The sequence below is a fragment of the Monopterus albus genome, unplaced genomic scaffold (assembly GCF_001952655.1).
Source record: "Monopterus albus unplaced genomic scaffold, M_albus_1.0 scaffold119.1, whole genome shotgun sequence".
In the NCBI taxonomy this organism is placed as follows: Eukaryota; Metazoa; Chordata; class Actinopteri; order Synbranchiformes; family Synbranchidae; genus Monopterus; species Monopterus albus.
Genome location: NW_018127999.1, coordinates 546,417 through 566,678, shown reverse-complemented (window position 1 = coordinate 566,678; position 20,262 = coordinate 546,417). Strand labels below are relative to the sequence as shown.

General features: G+C 39.5%; 1 protein-coding gene across 1 annotated transcript in view; it reads left to right on the top strand.

The window, feature by feature from the left end:
* Positions 1–13,238: 13,238 nt before the first annotated feature.
* Positions 13,239–20,262, top strand: part of fstl4 (follistatin-like 4) — a 215,047-nt gene continuing 208,023 nt past the window's right edge. The window contains exon 1 of the mRNA XM_020611963.1: positions 13,239–13,260. The gene's annotated coding sequence lies outside the window, so the exon portion shown is untranslated. The remainder of the gene's footprint in view (positions 13,261–20,262) is intronic.

Below are 20,262 nucleotides of genomic sequence, written 5' to 3'. Positions count from 1 at the left end.
ATGTTGAAGTGTTAAAGCAAAAGGCCAGGGTTTTTCGAGGTTTTGGTTATTTTCCACAAGTCTCTTAGGGAGACTACAAGCAAAGTAAAGAGGCGAAATATTTATCACATCACTTGTTTTTCATCTGGGACATTTTTAGATTCACTTTTAATGTTGTAGATGACATAGCCTGTTATACTTTGGTCCCCTTTCTGGAGCAGAGCAGAACTTGCACCTGATGCTCTGCTCATACAGTAGTAGGCTGCTGTACCTTGGACCCAGGTGTCAAAAATAATTAGACTCTTAGTTGCAGTGTAGACAAGCAGTAGGTCTCCAGCCGCTGAAGGAAACTTCAAATAAAAAGGACAATTATAAATAAAAAAATCAAAGATATTAAATATTAAGCAGGTTATGGGGCTGTTTATGAGGGTTCCTCTGTGACCATGAAATTGTGTGAGGGGCAGTTCATGTCCAGACCTCAAAGGAAAATAAAATAAAATTTTCAAAGGTAGAAAGTGAAAACGTTCATCTTAGCTGGAAGGCTTGTGCTGCAAACAGTACAGAGACAAGCACCCCACCTTTGTTTCTACCATGCAGCTTTTCCACCAGAGAAGAAGAGAAACAAAATGTCAAAAATATTCCTTGTGGTCTTTTTTTTTTGCTTTTTGCTGTAGGACAATAGCAGAGGGATTTCAGAAAATAAACTGTTTTGCTATGTGTTGTAAGAAAAGGAAATGAAAGAGCACATGCGGTAAACAGAAACATTTAAACATTTAATTAAAAGTGCATTTCCTTACATAATATTATTGATATTACAAAGTTTAGGTTGGAAGAGGTTTACCCTGTGTCAAAACTTCTACTGGAGAGATTGTGATAAAGAAAGATTTAGCTTGGACTTACTGTGGAGGGTCTTGTTTTCATTTAGATTAAGGAAGACATCAGTGATTTCTGAAAGATTTTTATGTCCCCCAGATACACAGGCACAGCATGCTTAAATACAGTAGATCATACTTTTTACTTTGTCATATACAGTACACCATGCATAGAAAGAAATTCACTTTCGGCTTTTCCCGTTTTAGGGGTCGCCACAGCAAATTGTCACACTGTCAACTCGCATGTTGACATTTGGCACGTGTTTTACGCTGGATGCCCTTCCTGACACAACCCTGATTCGAACCCAGGCCGCAGTGGCAAGAGCAGAAATACATTTTGACACATTCAACAATTTGAACTGTACCGGTCAGAATTATTATACTACAGTCAGACTGCATAGAGCACCCGAAGCTAGTGGAACAGGGGCTAACCAGATGTGACGACACGACTTTGGCTGCGCGAGTGTGACAAGATGTGTTCAGTACATTTGTGAACAAGTTTTTCTAATCACTCCTTTCTCAGCCCTCTCTTTTTTTTTTTTTTTTTTGCACAATCAACACTCGTACTGATAATTACACATATTTATTGATTATACTGGCATTAAAATTAAAAATTGAAGAAATAAAAAAACCTCATCTAACTAAGTCTGTTTCTCAAAACTACCCACACTGAGTTTCCATGAAAACAATTATGTTTGTTTATTCTGAAAGCACATCAGCCTTGAACTGCAAATGGAATTTTATATAAATATGACCACTCAACCAAAACATACAATTTCTCTTCACAGAGGACAATTTAAGTTCCTGTAGCAGGGATGCTGTGTTGAAAGAATGAAAACTGGATTGACCCCAGTTCTGCAAAACAGATTGAAGAGTGACTGCTGCGCCGCCTGAGAGCCTGGCACTGCTAAATCTGTACTTGGCATTAGTGATGGAGAGGGGCATACACCACTTGACTCATTCTCCCTCTCATTCTTGCCTCACTCTGCTTGTTTGTGTTTTTTCCTGTTTACTCCTATTTTAATTCTCTCATTATCTTCTCCCTCCTATGAGGCTTCACGCTGGCTTTGCTGAGGAGGTAAAGTGTCGGGTCCCATCTGGGTGAGAGTTAGCTAACATCTGCTAGCTGACTCTCCACTTTCTGTCTCCCACTGGCAGTGGAGCTAGCCATTATATCATCAAACAGACATGTGGCATCATTAGACAACCACTGTTACACACTTTTGACAAGAGCTTCTCTCTCCTCTTATATAGTCTTAGGCTCTTGTTCTGTTTTTATTGTTTTCCTTATTATTGACTCTATTTTCCTGTTCTCCCTGTTCTATATTCTCCACACTTCTGATTTCCTCCCACATTCTTATAAAACAGTCCTGGTGTTGCAGCTTGTTGCCACAGTTTTTTTCTTTTAACTGTAATTGCCTATGTCATTTACACACATACATATACTGTCTCTCTCTCTCGCTCTCACTCTCATGCTGATTCGTCTCATGGCCTTGATGGTACAGAAACAATTACTGAGTTAGCGTCATGTTAATTACGTATGTGTTTACAGCATTCCCTGGTGTGAAGGTAACTATTACAGTATTACAGCGATATCATCTATAGGAAGGATGGTGATTGCTGTATGCTTGTCGACTTTAAACTAATCTTCATTTGGCATTAGTGATGGAGAGGGGCATACACCTCAATCAATGAAATACAATTGATTCTCAGATCCTCTAAATTAAATGACAAAAAACAGCCTGCATGGTCTAATCTGCTGTGGAATCCTTCCACCGACTGGTTAAGGTTAGGGACTGAGTGTGGTCATGGTTAAAGGAACCAGTGCTGATGGCTGGTAAGAGTCAAAGTCAAACACTGCTTGGGGAGTCATCCATCTTGCCCTCCTAAAAAAAACTTTGCAGACTTTAAAAAAGTCACACCAACTCCAACTTTGACAAATACCATATGTCTGCAAGGTCCTTGTCAGATTAATCATAAATATACAGTTACTTGGCAGATTATTAGGTACACCTAGCACCCATCTTGTGACTCTCGTATTCTTTCATGAATGTGCCAAATTGAAACTTGCCGACCACTTTAACCCTGTACTGTTGTTTCATAACACTCACCCAAACTCTCTCCATTTGTACACCCATTGTCCATGCCAGCCATCCTCTGGGGACTCTCCTGCCATCAGCAAATCTAGCACTTCATTCATTTAAATAAACATCATCCAGCCAGTGATTATGTTGCCCATCTGCAGTACTACCGGTTAGGTTTGCAGTATTTGAAAGAGTTAACTCTCATTTTTGTTTGGGCATGGCGATGGGTGAAGCTACATGGAGCAGTACTTAAGAGCTTGATTTATTTCACAAAGAACCATAAAACCTCCTGCCTATTCCCAAGTCCAGCATGTTGTGCATGCTTCATCACGCGTGGCAAACGCACATCCTTTCCCTTTAAAACAGCAAGCAACAGACTGGAGCATTAATCAGACACCTGCTGCAGATAAATGCTCCTTTCCTCACAGCCCTTTTTTCTCTGGAAATGTGACTAGAGCGCAGAGCCCAAGGCTGAGCATGGAGAAACAGGTCTGTTTACAGTGGTCACAGCATGTGTTTCTATACAGATACGCCTCACTAAATGTACTCTATCCAGTCTATAAAGGGGTTAGATTGGGCTCTGTGTGTAGTGCAGTGGGAAGCACAACAATGCCTGTTGGATCAAGGAAAGATGAAGAACCAGCATGTCACTGTTGCTGGATGATTTGTGTGTCTGTCTGTTGATGGTGAAAGAGTCACAACTTGCCATTTTTAACCTTTAAAAGATAATTAACAGATTTGTCAAGTGTACATTCATGAGCACCTTAAAATGTACTGAATGTTTTTAAGGAGTTTAGTCTTTGGCTTTTTCTAGATCATGGACAAACTACTGAATGTTTTTAAGGAGTTTAGTCTTTGGATTTTTCTAGATCATGGACAAACTAAGGAGTCGTTGGCTACTACCATCACTAAGGATATTTTTAAGGAATTGTTGTTTCATAGTGAAGTGTGTTTGAGTGCGCTCACACTTACTTGCAGCGCTGTTTGACCACCATGAGTAGACAGGTTGCAGGGAAGTGGGTGCCTCCTCTGGGATGTTTCCTGCTGTTCAAATTATTTCCATGGCTGGTCACATTGCAGAAAGGCTAAAACATCAATGTACTGCTCTCCAATTTGTGGTATTCTGTTGGTGCAGTTTTTCTATTGTGCAGCTAACAGCTTGTCATTGTTAAGAGCTTGTAGAGTTGTGTGGTCTTTTTCTGAACTGTCTATATTCTCTGCTTTACAGAAAGACACTGGATGTGGGTTGAGTTGTTGCCAAATCCACTACTCAGACTGAGCAAATAATCAGCTACTGTGCTTTGTGGGAGATCTACCAGACTCCTGGCCTTAGTTAGCACCTCTGTTCTCCCTTGTCTTTTGGATTTAAAAGCTTTTATTAATTAAGTGGGTTGCCTGTAGTGACTGACAACTAAATTTGTGACCCAATTCTGCAGCTGTATTGAGCCTTTAGCCTTTTTTAGTTCATTGCTTTTGGTTTTATAGTACAGTGAATGTCTGTGACAGCCTCACTGTTTTCTTTACTCTTGCTTCGAGCAGCAGCAGACAGCTGTTTTCACCCATCAAAGCCTTGAAAAACCCACAGTACACCTGCCTTGCACCCAACTGCAGATAAAGTTAGACACTGGCGGGCAAACACTGTGGCGCGTTTAGCAGCTAAAGACCCAAACATTTCATTCAGGCTGGTTCATTTTCTCCAGTTCAATATGCCGCAGTGTTCAGTAGATCTGAATCAAAAATCGCGAGTCAGCTGTCATTTTATCACTTTCCTTCCAATTAAAAGGAAAAAACGAAATGGCTGCAGTTGATTAGGCAAGTCACAGTATCCTTAAATTAATACTTGATTCAATAAAAATAAAACTTCTAAAGGTGCTGTGTTTATCTGCCTCATAATGTAGCTAGCTAGTTAGCACGAAGTTAACGTAAACACAATAGTGTACAGTGACACATTTCACACAGGTGAAATTAATGGTAAAAGCTGGGAACTATTAAGAACAAGTTAGATATATATCAGAACAAACTTACAACTACAACATGTAACAGTGTTTGTTATTATGCCACCAGGTAGAACAGCTACACTGACTACTGTAGTTGTATAATTTAGTCTTTTCTTACTCTCAGTGATGCCTAGCAGATGTTAGGCAAGATGTTATTGTGTTGAGGGTGACAGGGTTAGTTTGGACTCAGAAGTGGAAGGTTATGTCACATGTAACAAGTGGATACCAGCCTGAGATGCAGTACAACAGGTTACCAGAAAAAGCTCAAAGGGAATGCTCAAGTTGCTCCATGTCAACTATGGAAGTGTGAATGGGCAGCTGTTTGCTAACACACTCAGTATTGTGTCTCTACCAATTTGTTTTAAAGCTCTTCTTCACCCTAGAGTTTTTTCCTCTCTTTAGAGTAGTGTGTGTGTGCACATGTACATAGCCAACAAACTGTTTGTGTCTCAAAAGGTTGTGCTTTATGGAAATACGGCCTTAAGGCCTTTCTACATGAAATATGGGTTTTGTTTCCTGTACAGTCAGGACTACATTTTCTAAATATACCTTTGAAGCAGAGTTTGAATATTCAAAAGAACTGTCTTTCCCTCTAGATGGTGATTATAAAAGACCTGCCCTCAGACTACTGCTCATTAGCCCAAGCCCCTTACAATCCTTTTTACCCCATTCCTCCTCTCACTTTGAGTTACTGTGTTTTGCTCTTCCTAGCTAATTACCTGTCCACCTTTTCTTGGTCTACACTGCTCTTATCCTCCTCTCCATTTGCTGTGTGTTTGTTCTTGCTCTTCCTGCTAAATCACTTCCTATTCTTTTTCTACTCCTTTGTTATCCTCCTCTGTAATATCCCCTGCCTCTTTTCTGATCTAGCTACCAAAACACCTTAGCTGACACAGTATCACACACAACTCTGCAGATGGGAATTGAGTTGCCTTATCTTCACTCTTACTCATCTGATATCCATTTGTGCAACGCTGGTTGTAATCATATCTTTCCTCTGCTTTGTGTCTCATCTGAATGTCTGAGGTTAAAGTCAGACCTCTTCTGCCTCTCCAACACGTTGTTTTATGTTTTGTGCTCCGATACTGATACACAGTCACTAGTGAAAAGACTATTCATTACGGTGTTACACAAAATCAGGTTTCACAAGAGCAGTGGCTTTATCTTCTGAGATAATTTAACCAAATTATAATTTCTCATCTGTAATTTAACATCTGCTGCTAAATATCAGAACCAGGTTTGTAGGTTTAGAATAAATAACCTATTAGTCTGTAATGCAAAAAAAGATTAAGTCACAGCTCTTACCTTCAGATCAACACTCTCAAAGCATAATCAGTGAAAAGAGTTCAAGTTGTATAGGTTTATGTGGGCCAATAAGATTTAGAGATTATTTGAAATGTGAGGATTTTAATATCCTGATGTTGTGTAATGAGCTGTCAGTATGCAGCACTCACCTCTGTGACTGCTGCTTCTTATTATGTGAAGATGGCTGAAGTGTTGGAAGGTGAAAAGAAAATAACATATAAAATATTTGTTGCACTTAAATGTGAAATGCTTTTAATGCAGCCAAATATGATTCATGTAACCTTTGCAGTGGAAGCAGTGCTTTTTGTGCTTCTTATCAACTTAAATTTTCTTAGAATTGACTTTCAAATTTAAATCCTGTGTGCAGACAGGATTTTATGCTAATGATTATAGCCAGCGTAAGAATTTTATTTGAGCCATTAGGTCTGAGTCAAGTCAAGCTGCAGGGCACAATCCTCGTTTGTTGCAGTCTCACCTTTCGGTTACGGCTGATAAGATGTGTGTTTTTTATGTATTTCAACATAAAATGTTGTAATGACCTCTATGCCCCTGCTCCTTCTTCCCACCTCTCCTCTGTCTTCTGACATTTCATCAGCAGCGACCTCCTCTGTGGTTAACTAGCACCAACATGTTGTGTTACTTATCATTGTCTGCTAATTGGATTTAGATGTTGTTAATTGTGTTCAGTGTTGTATCCGCTCGCAGCTGTGCGGACTGAGGCAAAGAGCTGTGATTACTCTGATGTTGCTAATTCTTCTGATGAGCATACCAAGGCACAGCTGAGCGCTGTTAATGATAGTAAACACATTTTGTCAATTTGTGTGTCAGGGTAAAATGTATGCAAATTAAAAAGGCTAAAATGTGTGATATACTGTAGATCTGTGTGTGTGATGTGTGCGTTTTGTGAGAGCATTGTTGTTTTTACTGGACCGTGGCAGACGGGAAATAAGGGGATCGAGAGGAGGGAACAACATGAACTCTACAGTCTAGTTGTCTTGTTGTATCATCCTGTTTTAGCAGGCCTGACATACAGTATCAGGTTGCTAAAGCAGTTTATTAGCCTGAAAAAGCCTGAATTACTTGTAACTGACACTTCTGCATTTTAATGTTTTTTATTTTGGCTTATACACAGTTGTTCTCCTGTTACAATGCTTCTTACTCAATCAAGCCAAATTAAGTCCTACTTTTACTTTTGTTATTTTAGTTTTTGCTCAGTGAATTAAAATCGACACTGTGCACGGTGATTAGCACAGTAAGAAGCTTCCGGGTTTGAATCTACTGCCAGGCTAAATGGAATGGGTGTTAAGTTTTAATGCGTGTGACCTGTTGTCCAAGGGAAAATTTTAACCCTGAGGCTAGACCAGTTGGGAACCGCTGGCTTAAAGCTTAAAAACTGAACTGGTACAGTATGTTAGAAAAAATGTGGTTTTGCTGCATTAACTACTAAAACGTTTTTGTGTTCAGTGCACAGCACGAATACATCATGTCAGTAGACCCAGCTGTTGTGAGACACATGTGTTTCCTTCTCTTAAAGTGTTGCCTCATTCCATCTTCCTCTGAATTTATTGTACCTATAGTTTCTCATAGAAAAGGATTCAGTCATTATTGTAATGTGTCTGGGAGCAGGCATGGCTGTGCTGACAGTCATGAAACTGTTTTGACAGTTTAATTTATGGTGTCATTTCTGAGAATGGCATGCTAATTGCATATTATGACACAAATAATTATAATCTTCTATGCTTTCAGCTGAAGCCTTGGTTGGGAGAACACTATACACAATGAAGTTCAGCTCATGCTGCTCAGTCAAATAGTCTACTCATTTTTATACAGCATTGTCAACTCTGAATACCTCATATGAAACAAGTGGCGTAGAGCTATATAAAGCAGGTCTTTGAAATGTAGTCTTACTGTTGTGAGTATGTGTGTAATGTAAATTAAAGTTTTGAAATGTAGTCTTACTGTTGTGAGTGTGTGTGTGTGTGTAATGTAAATTAAACCCATAAGTTAAAGTTGCCCCCATAGACAGACTTTTGACATCTGTTCAATTAAATTTAGCAGAAGTTTACAGTATAGTTGTCATAGCAGTACCTGGTGATGTATATTGACCAGAAGATGCTGACACAAGTTACTCCACCAAATGTGAAAATATAACACCTACTGTCAACATCCTATTGTGCATGAAATTTAACGGGGAAGAAAGTAATGTCAGACCCAAGCAGCAACCTAAGAGCCTGAGAAATGAAGCCACTGTGGAAGTGCCAAAACCTGCAGTTCATAAGTGATACCAAGACAAGTGACATCTGCTTTGAACAAAGTACTGGAGTCACTGGTGAGGAAACTAGAGCATTTAACAGTTAAAGGTTGCAACACCAAAACAAAGCAAAACATTGAGTGAATGCTGGAGTTACATTTGTCAAATAACCACAAATGAATGTTGAATCTGTTCCATAGGTGGTTGATGTATAAATAGGCTGCGCTTGATCTGTGCTATATGTCAGTTATAATGACTTTATCTACCTGGCTATCTTAACCCCTTTATTCCTGTCTTCCACCCTCCCATTCTTTCACAGTCTTCCTCTTTCAGTCCTTTCTCAGACTCTTTAGGAGAAAACAAATAAAACAAAGCACTGCATTACTGCTCTCTAATTAGTCATTTGAAGGCACAGCATCTCACAGTTTACAGGCCAAACATGAATAAAATGGAGGGCAGAAAATGTCACAAGTGCAAACATCACATCCATTTTGAACAGTGTGAGATGCCTGGTTTAACTAATGTGTGTGTGTACGTCGTATATTGTACATTAGTAAATATGGATCTGTGTTTCTCTGAGAGTGTATTGTCTTTGTGTGGGGATGAATATGTAATTACTGGATTTGGTGCATGATAATTTATTTTGGTTTGTAAATGTCCTAGCTTTTGTGTGTGGGTGCAAGCATGAGGGAGTGTGTGTGAGTATAAATCACCCAGGATAACTAATGTGTGCTGTAACAAGGTAAATACAAGGGGTGGTGTAAAACCACATCATCAGTTTTTGTATTTCTGATGCGTGTGTTATACAGTATGTCACGCTGGGCATCAGGTTAAACATCACGTCTCTTATACTGTGATGCCAGTATCTGTGTAAAAAAAACACAGGTGTTAGTATGTTGAGTGAAAATAGGTAATAGCATGCACAAAGAAGGGCCATGTTAACACCTACATAGTGGAATCTCTGTCTAAAGGGTACTGATAAAGCGCAGCCCCAGTCTCTAAACCAAAGCTTGACCTCGACCTAATTATAACCTTAAAGGGGAACTGTGCCCATTTTACTTGTTGAAGTCTGTTTACTGGTCTTGGTGAGAGCTACTGCATCTGTGAAAAAAATAGTATAAAGCATTTATACAGTGGTTAGCGCTGTCACCTCACAAGAAGAAAGTTCCAGGTTCAAGCCCGGGTTGACCCATTGCCTTTCTGTGTGGAGTCTGCATGTTCTCCCTGTGCCTGTGTGGGTTCTCTCCAGGTACTCTGGCTTCCTCCCACAGTCCAAAGACATGCAGTTTAGGCTGACTGGTGACTCTAAATTGCCCGTAGGAGTGAACGTGTGTGGTTGTCTGACTCTAAGTGTCAGCCTTGTGATAGACTGGCGACCTGTCTGGGGTGGACCCCACCTCTCGTCCAGTGTCAGCTGGGATTGGCTCCAGGCCGTGACCCTATTCAGGAATAAGCAGTGTAGATAATGGATGGATGGATTTTGTGGCTCTTGAGAGACATCTGATTAATTACCTCAAGTGATGGCAGTTACTAAATTGTAGTACTCTTTTAACCACAAGAAGGTAAAAGGTCACTTCATTCAGAAATGGTTAGTCTCATAAATACTTGATTAACACATGCTCAACAGTTTTCCACACTTTTCAATTGCTTTCAACTGCTTTCTATGAAAAAAATCCTCCTTATGTAAACTCTTCATACTTTTCAGTTTTGACCATCACAAATGAAATTCCATTGCATTGTATTATAGAGGAAGACGGACAGATGTATCTTAAAGCCCATACTATCTACATGGTGCCAGATGTGAGTGAGAACATCTTTGTTTGGAATTTGGGTGAACTGATCCTTTACCCTTGAAACTGCTGTTAACCAAACTGGTGACCAGCCAGTGACATCACTTCCAAGGTCCAAAGATCTAAATGGTCTTTAAAAATAGAAGTACAAGAGCACAAATATGCATGCTTTTATAACACACACATATACATACAGTATGCTTAGAATTAAAATTTTGTGAATGCATCTGCATTGCACACACACATACACGCTCACTACCATGTCTTTCACTCTTCTGCATCGCACACACTGACTGGAGTCGATCCTGTAGTCATTACTCATTCTGCTCTCTCCTCGACTGTCTTTGGGTTGCTGCCACTTTCCAGACCTGATTCCATGGTTCCCCTGAGCCTTTTTAAGAATGGACTTTTTATCTAGCATGGCCAGTCAATGCTCCTTTCAAGTGATGTAGAGTAGGTTATTCAAGGCACTCCAAGCTAGCTGAGGTTCTGGGAGTAGGTGGAATTAACACAAAACTGTGAGCAAGAGGCCTTCATCTCTTATCTTCTGGCCTGTGTATCCTTTGTTTTTTTTCAGAGACTGTAAACAAAAGATGGACAGCCTGACAGTTTTAGAAGTGAAGCCTCCACGAGTTGATCACCTCCTTATGGCCGTTTGCAGTATAAGTTATAAACCCTGCCCCCTTCATTTTAGTGGATGCGACATGTGCCAAACTAAAGACAATCAAATCTTTCACAGAGGTGATGTCTGTCATATCTGTGACCATCAGCGACCTACATTTACCTGTAAACCACTTCACTATGTACGCTTTGATGCCTACGTGCAGTTGTGGACAAGTGTAAATTAAGCTTAATGCAGTCTTATGCAACATCCCTGCATCAATACACTGTAATTATCTTCCTGAAGGTTTGTGTTTAAACTGAGAGGTACTGGCTAAACTTTGGCTCTTTCATTATATTGTGTTTTCTAATATTTAGATCACACTTACTTATATGTAATGGAAAGAAAGAGTAAGTGGACCATTTATAATTACCTGGTTTTCTACATGAATTGGTCTTTATTGAACCCAGCCGTTAAGTATTCATCCATATTCGTAGGATGTCTGGCGTGTATGGCTCTGTGAGGTCATTCCACACTCCAATGGCAGATTTACTTGTTTTGAAGCCATTCTTTAAAGATTTACTTCAGTGTTTAGGATAGAAGGGAAATCCATATACATTCCAAGTGGTAATTATTCAACCTGTCTTTATTGCTTGCCCTTAAGTACTTTTCTGTGAAATAAACCTCATCTGTGTCATTTACCTTACACATGCGTTACTTTAACCACTTCACTGTTCACTGAACCCAATCCTTTGTTATTTGCATTACACTACAACAAAACCACTACATTCTCCTGTCACTGACAGAGCTGGGACTGTGATCTTCCTCTTTCCACATTCATTGTAATATAAGCATTAGTACACCGATAGAAGATTTAGCCCATCTAAGTTATAAGAATTACATACTGATACCTGAGATATTAGTATTTTATTCATTTTTCCACACATCACAGTGAAAAAAACCAGGACTAAATAATAAAATAAAGATGGCTGAATGCCATTCAGTTGTTTCGGTTTGAGAGTCCTGGAACTGTGCATGCTGGCTCACTGTCATGGCTTAATGGGACACGTGAACAGAACAGAGACATCATTAACGTTATTAGTAACGCCTGTGCTTTTCCTACTAAGCCAGGTCAACATGCCTGCTGGAAAAAGGTCTTTAATCCACAAGTGTCTGAAAAGGTGAAACAAATTTAGACAGCCAGAGTCTGACATTCAGGTAATTAAACCCTAGTGAACATGGAGGTCTAATGAAGCAGATTAACTGTAGACACCTGCATGAGTTTGCAGAGCCTTTAAATTACTCATTAAGTGTTGTTATAATATATTGTTTGTGAAGATGATGGCAGTGCAGCTTGATGTCATGGACCCACATTAGCAAATTATCATTGTAGACATACCCACTTATGCTCACTCACCCTAAAAGCTAACGCAGGCAACTGTTGCATGTCTGGCTAGCTGCCTTAGCTCTACATTTGATTGCAGCACTACCTGACGTTTGCCACGGTGCTCATTTCCATCTATTAAAACACCTTGAATTCAGTCAGAATTCTGGCCTGATCTAAAGCGCCAACCATGGAGACTATACAGATAATGTGCCTTGTAGCTTAGGTGGCATGGTGATGCAGTGGTTAAAGCTGTCGCCTCACAGCAAGAAGGTTCAAGCCCAGGCCGGCCCAGGGCCTTTCTGTGTGGAGTTTGCATGTTCTCCCTGTGCCTGCGTGGGTTCTCTCTCTCCGGCTTCCTCTCACAGTCCAGTGACATGCAGCTTAGGTTGACTGGCAACTCTAAATTGAGTGTGGGTGTGTGTGGTTGTTTGTCTACAGGTCAGCCCTGTGATAGACTGGCGGACCTGTCCAGGGTGGACCCTGCCTCTCACCCTATGCCAGCTGGGACTGGCTCCAGCCCTCACCATGACCCTCTGCAGGATAAGAGGTATAGATGATGGATGGATGGATCTAGTACCCTTATGATGTGCTGATGGTTTAATTAAATGCTGTATGACAGTTAAAGTTATGACTGTGAAAGTGGAAGAATGATTTCAATGCATTTGCTGTTTACATCAAATGACACTGACATTCTAACTAAAAGTGAACAAATGCCCAACTTTAGTTGTTATAGTTTTAGCTGAGCTCTCTTTCTCTCACTTCATGTTACTGTCTCTCAGTTCTCTTTCTAATTTTCTTCTATTGTTGCTGTGAAATTAGAATATGCAAAATAAGACAGGAGCGTTAGAGTATCCATGTGCCACAACCATACAAAGTGAGAATATTATTCCTCATCACCACAGTCTGACTAATTAGCTTGATTTGATTCTTAAAGGACCACCAATTAGAGGTGCCAGGCATCACTATGGCTCCGTTTGACAGCCCTCATTTAGAGGTGAGTGAGTGTCACCGGCAAGATGAGCTGTGGCTGGTAGCAGGCAGGCTGTCACACAGACTCAGACAGACAGACACACAGTGGGTTAGTGCTTAGACAGTGTGTGAGTGTGTGTGTAGTCTGGTCAGAATTATCTCAAAATTATCTCTGTGTGTGCCTTGTTTTAGCCTGACTGCAAATTGTACTATATTGTTGTGCTCTCACATGCATTTCTGCCTGTGCTTTTCTGTATTATGTAAAGTCTCGTAGCAGCAAACACATTGAGGGAGGAAATGATTTAGAGATTCAGAGATGCATGTCATTCCAGACTATAATGCACTTGGTGTATATTAGGCACAACTCTCCCTCCTTCACATGCTCTGAGGGTTTCTTTACCGTGTTCTGTACTATCAGCAATCTTCTTTTGTAATTTTATCTTCTACCATGCAAAGATTAAAATGCATGTGTTGTCATGTATTATGCATCAGTGGTATAGTTTTAGATTCTTATCTTTCAGTGCAAAGTTTGTAAAATACAAGCGTGGGTTTGTGTGTGGGCTTGTAAGGAAAAAAATCCACTGTGTAGTTCAGTTCATCATCTATCTGTGATGCTCAGTGGGTTTTTGGATGTATTTTGTCACTCTGTGAGATATTGGTACCTACTTTGCCTTTAAACACCTCATCTAGATCTGATTTGCAATGTGATTTGGTGCACTATGTAGAGTAATGCTCAGCACTCCCAAGGGAACACGAGTGGATGTGTTGCATTCACTATTGCATGTACCATAAATACAGGGATCAATAGCAGAAGCATTAGAAAATCAATAGTTTGACACAAAATTAGAAAAGAAAGGAGCTGAATGTGGTGGTTTCTGGGCTAATGAGGGGAGTAATTTGTATCTCTGATTCTTCCAAACGGGTTTCCCTGTATGACTGTCAAACATCACTGTGGAGATGCCCTTGCTTGTTGGGTTTGTTAGAAACTTGCTTTCCACTTAAACCTCACTGTAGCTGCACTGCCCCATAGAAGCACACACAAAAAGTTTACAATACAAAGTAAGTATTACAACTACAAACAGACATCTATAATTAGCATCACTGATAGATGAACCATTTGAGCCTGCTTGTTATTCACAGGGACTTTACGTAAGGACTTCATTTAGTTCACAACCTTTTCTTGTCTGTGTTCAAAATCACAATTTTATGGTAATTATATAATGCAGTTAGTGTGTGTTTAGGGGTATGACAGCTGTAAAAGAATTCGATGCAGGCAGACATTTAATTTCCTTTAGATAAATATTCTTTCAGAATACTTTTCTTTTGAGAATCCTTTTTCATGATAACAGCAAAGTGCCCTAATCTCTAAATGCACATCTTCTTTTGTCCCCTGGAACGTGTTAAGTTGTAAACATCCATGTAATGATGAATGATGAGAGCGAGAGAACGCCTGCAGGCCGTGTTATCTGTGCTGCAGAGACCATCTATGCTAAGCAAATATTGCCCTGTTTAAACATCCCATTTATTCACATGAATTATGGCAAAGACCCCTATGGCTTTCATAACATGGAGGCAGAGAAGCTGTGTGTCTGTGAACGACAGGTGGTGTGTACCTGCAGCAATCTCTTCAGAAGCTAATCAGACCAGATCTGATGCTGCTGGAAGTATCACCTTTATGAGGACACACACACAGAGCTCATACAGGGCAGGTCAAGTAGGACTGGAGAAAAATAGATTTTCTGGTTAAAAGCGATTCTTGCTTGAACCTGTTTTTAAAATTCCTGTCTTAGTGAGTGATTATAGAAGTTTGAGTTGACAACCTGTACACAGGTCTGAGTTAGATCATGTAAGCAAGGCTCGGTGGTGACTCTGATCCTCCCCTGAAATGCTCTAATAGAAAGGATGGAATCAGGAAAGCAGTTCCAGTGCCGATTTGGACATTCATAGTTTTGCTCATCATTATGACCTTGGTGTTTTACATATGAATGTACACAATGTACTGTGTTGAAGTATGGGTTCAGCAAACAAATGTTGATATTCTTGTGCTTTCAAAGACTTGGCTAAATGATGAGATCAATGATAATTCCATTGCTCTTGAAAGATTTGATGTATTTTGCTGTGACAGATCTACTAGAGGGGGAGCTGCAGCAATTTTTTGTTAAAAAATACTTTCCTGTGGTTAGCGCTGTCATCTCACAGCAAAAAGGTTCCAGGTTTCTTTGCAGAGTTTGTATGTTCTTCCTCTGTCTGTGTGGGGTCTCTCCAGGTACTCCAGCTTCCTCCCACAGTCCAAAGACATGCAGCTTAGGTTGATTGGTGACTTTAAATTCTCAGTTCCTCCAGTGATGCTGCCAGTATCCAAGAGTGAAGACACACAAAGACATGTACAAATAAAAAATAATAAAAAAATAAATAAGTGTAGTGTCATAATAGCCGTCAGGATTAAATAAGACTCTTATGCCTGGCAAGCATCAAAAGGCTTTGTCTTAAAAAGGGTTTGGCAAATGGTTTTGAAGACTCTAAGGAATATGCATGTTAAGAGGAATTGTTGCATCATCTTATAGTAAAATATTCTTGTTAGTCTGTAGGTGACTTACAGTGCTGGATATTGTTGGTGCAACATACTGCAGCAGAAGAATGAAAGTATGATTCCCTCAATAGAAACTCACCTGTGGAAAAACAGAGGGTTGTTAACAATTCATTTGAGAAGTCAACTTCCCATATCACAAATGTTTATGAATAAACCAGCCCATTTAATTCGAATATTACAAATGTATAGTCAGAAGCTGTGTGTATATGCTGCATGTGTCACACTGAGCATGGAAACCAAACCTTCCACATAAATGCAAACAGTTGTGGTTAATATTGCAGCTGACATTTTGCTTTGTCCCTTCCTTACATTTACTGCCACTTGGAAAGAAGCCTTGTGTTTGGATATGGACAGCATTAAAAGGTTCAACAAATCATATAACTAATCATGTAAATATAGCAATTTGATTGAACAAGACAATATTTAGGCTCCATTTGCTAAAAAAAACTGTCTTCACAATTGATGAATTCGTTCTGATTCAGGAAGCTGCTACACAGAAAAAACTGAGGGGCAAACAGACAAAAACACAACACAACAGACCATTTGCAGAATCAAAATGCATCCATTGTTTGTTTGACTATCCCTGAAGGTTCAACATTGGTGAGGAATAAAAAGCTTTTATGCTCCCTGAAACTCTCCATGGCAAAGCCTGCAGGAGGTCTCACAGCTGGTGTTTCTTACTCAAAGATTCAGTGGTTGCTGCTGCTGCTGTTCTGAATAACTCCCTTGGTTTTCAGACTGTCCCAGTCTGTTTACATCATGGGCTAAATGTTACTGCTCTATCCATGTTTCAAAGAACATGCAGTTCCATCAAAAAAGTTTGATATGCATTTTAGGTATTCATCTTTACAGAAACGTTTTTAAAAAGTATGTTTATTTTCTTTTTTTAAGTCAAATGCGATAAAACTGCACAGACTATCATGTGGTGGTTTGTAGCCTAGCTTGGCATAAAAACTGGAAGCATGAGGAAACAGCTAGCCTGCCTCTGTTCAAAGTTCATAAAAAAATCCTTGTAGTTTCTAAAATGTTGAACTACTCCTTTAAGTGCTGGGCTGATTAATGATGTAGAGACTTTCACTGTAAAAGTAAAATAATGGATGAAGCCTGTAGCAAAACAGAGAGGGCTCCCAGGCACTTGGCCATAGGCAACATTACAATATTTAATAAACAGCTTAATTATGATGTATCCTCTGCTTGCAAACAGTGTTTACGTTGCCAGCAACTCTAAGAACATGGAGTTGTTTTTTTGCTAGCTTCATTAATAAGTTTAAGATTTTTTTCCAATAATGAGCGTTGAGAATGAAAATGATTATCAGCATTTCATCTTAGCAGCAACAACGTAAATGAGCTTATGTAACTGGCATGTAGGCCTGTTTATGTTACAGCAAAGTGTCACTGGATCATTTAGCAAAACATTGTAAATGCACCATGTGGAACAGGACTGTGAAGTACAACAAAAATCACTCATGCTGCATACCAGCATCTACACAAGTGTGTGCATTTGTATACATGTTAATGAGGGTACACACTTATAAGAATAAGTGTGTACTTGCATAGGTTTTGTCAACATTTTTTGTCTGTGTGTGGCCATGCTGACATTAGTCAGGCTTGTGTCTACACCTCTGATTGAATTTTGGGTTTGTTCTGCCTGAAGTGGAATCTTTCCATAAGACAGTGTTTGGAGAGACATGCTGAGAAAGCAGAGAGAGAGAAACAAACAAACAGAGAGATAAAGAAAAAGTCAGTGATAGAGAAAATAGGGAATAGGTTTAGGGCTGTATTTTTTAAAGCCATTCTGCCCCTGATTTGACAGTTTCTGGCTTTAGTGTCCTATAATGGCAGTATCAGAAATGTCTATATCTACAGCCAACACGTTCTCATTCCCAGGGTGTCAAATACTGACGTTTTGTCAAGTACCTTTTGCATCTCATACTGATGCTAAAGGGTGCCTGTTGGGTCCATATAAAACATTCTGAGATTTCATTACATAACTGCATTTGCCTGTACACAAAAACAACATGGATATGTTTAGGGGCAAACTTCACTACACACTAGACACAAACGCCACTCTCCCGTGTGAACGTTTGATGTTTTGTTTGACCCGCCATCCACCCCAACCACCTCTCTACGCTTTGTTTTTCACTTCATAAATGACCATCTTGATCTGTGCATCAAAAACTGATGCGAGTGGATACTGAATTGAAAACCCAGTGCGTGTCATACAGACACCAAAGGTTGCCTTTACTAAACCTTTTTTATTTATTTTTTAAAATTTGGTGGAGATCATTGTGAAAGTTTTTATTTTTTATTTTTTTATTGAAACAAAGTAACACATTAACAAAACAGTACCGAACATGGGAGACAAGCCAACAGTTACATGGCATTACAAAAGGTTATAGAGTGTGTGTGTGTGTGTGTGTGAAGTGTGGGTATTTCTAACTTATGCAATCTATGAAATGCAAGAAAGGGAAAAATAGGGGAAATAAATAAAAATAAATGACCAATAATAATGTTGATAACAGTACTACTAATAAAATCAGCTTGTTACATTTTAGAGGTTGGTGGGAATGTGCGTGGCCTCAGCCCCAGGTATTTTTCTTCACCTTTGCTGCCAATTCAATATTCAGCTAAAAAATGTTTTACCACCATACCATACCATACCAACTTTATTTATAAAGCACTGAAACAACCGAGACGGACCAAAGTGCTGTACAGTGTGATTAACAATATACGTTAAAAATAAACACAACTTACAAGGACAGATAAAATCAACACCAATATCAGACATCAGTCAATACAGATAAAATCAACACAAAAATAAGATATCAATCGATACATATAAGATCGCAGCAATAAATAGTATCAAAACGCCATCGAGAATAGATGAGTTTTCAAAAGGTACTTAAAAACCGGCAAAGAAGAGGTTTGTCTAATGGGCAGTGGTAAATTGGGGAGCAGCAGCCGCAAAGGCACGATCACCTCTAAGCTTGTGCTTTGTTCTGGGCACACTCAAAAGAAACTGATTGGTAGATCTCAGGGAACGCATTGGTGTATGCCAGTGAAGCAACATTTAAGACAACACTGCCACATTTAAGACAGCACTGGTAATCTTGCATACTGCAGCAGGTAGTCACAGTGGCTTGTCATCCCTTTACACAGGCTGTTCTCTTAAACGGCAGCAAGATAAAATGGACTAAGAGCTGATACAGTTCAGGGGATGAGACCTACAGTGTCTTTACTGGACACTGTGGGATCATTAGACCCTTCAGACCTGATGGGATATTGTGTTTTTATGAGCTTTATGTGGTAATCCATTAAGAGGGCTGACACACCATTAGGCTTTATTGATGTCTGATGCATGGGCTCATATGAAAACACCATTATTTGTCATGATCAAAGTTTAAAGCTGACACACAGCGAGTTAACAGTGCCACAAGCTGCTAAGAACCATGTCTTAAACCTTCAAGGACACGTAGGTTAATGTGATATAGAAGTTGCACAGTTAAACTGACACAGCTTGAGGTTTTAGGTTGTATCCTTCATGGATTATTCTACTTTTTCAGCCGACTTTGAGTCTTCTTTTAGTGGGGCACAGGAAGGGAAATGTTTTTTTTTTATTAACAACCAAGACAGATTTTTTCATAGTGAGAGCGGGTGAATTAAACTTCTCATTAAATACTACAAAACAGCACATTTTCCTCCTGCCCGAAGTACTGCCATTGCCGTGAGAAGGGTTCTCATTGCTGAAGTCTCATGTATTAAAGGAGGGTACATCTCTTATTTGTTAAGCGCTTTTATAATGCTGAGTTAATACATTTTTCACTACGGTGCAGCATTGCAGCAGAACCGTTTGCTTGTGCAGACTTTCTTTGCTGCCCTCTAGGGACATCGAATATGCATTTGCCATTCTCTTAGGATTTAAAAGGGTTTAGCAACATTAATAATTTCTAAAGAGGTAATGCGTCTTTTTTGATGTGTTGTAAGTAGTTCAGCCAGATAAGCATTTGGAATAGTTTAGAAGAGGCACAGGGTAAAGAAAGGTAATTGGTTTGCAGTGAAGACGATGGCTAACTGAGCCAAGTGTGTGATACACGAGCACAAGAGACAAGGAAAGCTAGCCAGTGTAATTCTGCTTAGATAGATGCTCATTTGTTGACCTGCAACAGTGATCCATCCCTGGTTTTGTCTGCATTTAAAGGTCATGCAAGGTTCTAAAATGACCACAAATCATCTGATGCTTGTTAAAAAAATGTAGAAGGAATATTTTGTAAAAAAGTTTAACTTTTCTTTCTAACAGAGGTGTCATTAACTACAAGGGCATATAAAGGACAAAAACAGTTTTCTGTATTATTTCATCTCAGTCTTTCATGAATGGCAAGACATATTTGACATATATCACCTACTCGGATAAATAAATCACCTGAACTGGGGCAATAT